Source organism: Bidens hawaiensis, unplaced genomic scaffold (genome assembly GCF_021521415.1).
Source record: "Bidens hawaiensis isolate Kalapana, Puna unplaced genomic scaffold, B.hawaiensis_p1.1 tig00019082_1, whole genome shotgun sequence".
NCBI lineage: Eukaryota > Viridiplantae > Streptophyta > Magnoliopsida > Asterales > Asteraceae > Bidens > Bidens hawaiensis.
Window position 1 is genome coordinate 95,806 of NW_027492898.1, and position 1,197 is coordinate 97,002.

Below are 1,197 nucleotides of genomic sequence, written 5' to 3' on the forward strand. Positions count from 1 at the left end.
CTAGTTTTGAACGTTTTAGCTTAAAGGTCCAAACTTCATGCTTTCTGAGCTGAGTTTATCAAAAATTAGCCATGGAAACGATTTCCGAGAAACATTAACGGCATATCTAAACATTTAACGTTAAAACAGAGGTGTTTATGGTTTAAAACCAAACCCGTGGCCAGCACTGAACAACTTCGCCTGCAAGCTAAGTTCGCCGACGTTAAGTTCTCTGGACAATAAGCTCACCAAGCCAAGTTCGCCGTACAAGTTCATCAGTGGTTAACTTCGCTACAAGCAAGTTCGCTGCAGCAAGTTCGCTAATAGTTAACTTCGCTACATGCAAGTTCGCCACTGATAAGTTCGCCAGAATCCAAATTCGCTGAATGTTAAGTTCGTTTAAGTTAAGTTCGCCTAACATGCGTGTTCGCTAACATTTAAGTAACGAATCAGATAGAGAATCAGACTTAATTCGTTACGAAGAATGGGTTAGAGAATTAGAAAATAAATTAAAATCCTATTGGAAAATGTGTTAAGACAGCTCGACCCCAGCCAGGGGCTCTGCCCCTTGGACCCTGCTATGGGCTGCCGCCCCTAGAACCCCGCTGCCAGGGGCGCTGCCCCCAGACTAACTAAGACTAGAAAGATGATATGAGTAGTTATAGTTAATTGATACGTGTAATTATTATACAGTCAGCCATGCACAAACTGAAGAACGGGATTACCATTAACGGCGAACGTAACCGCATTAAGGTGAGTTTCTAGCCCCATTTCCTTGTTATGTTTTCGGGGCTGTGTGCATACTCGATGTGATAGTTAATACACTTACCTTAACTGGTAAGTGTATGCCTTATATGGTTTATATGTTATGTACGTATATCTTAAATGTGAACGAAAGCTTGTCGGCATGTGAACGATCTTCGGATATTGCACGTGCTAACAAGGGAGGTATGTTTATGATAGACGAATGTGTATGATAGATATATGTACAATATATGAATACGTATGAATGATTAAAGAAAGTATGTATGTTATGGGTATGCAAAGACAGTATGTACGAAGATGAAGAAAGAGGGACCAGACCCTAATAATATCTGAGATAGAGAAGTAAAAAAGGACCAGACCCTAACAATATCTGAGATAGACAAGAAAGGGACCATACCCTAATAATATCTGAGATAGAATGGACAGTAATTATAAAGTATGAAAGTAATAAAG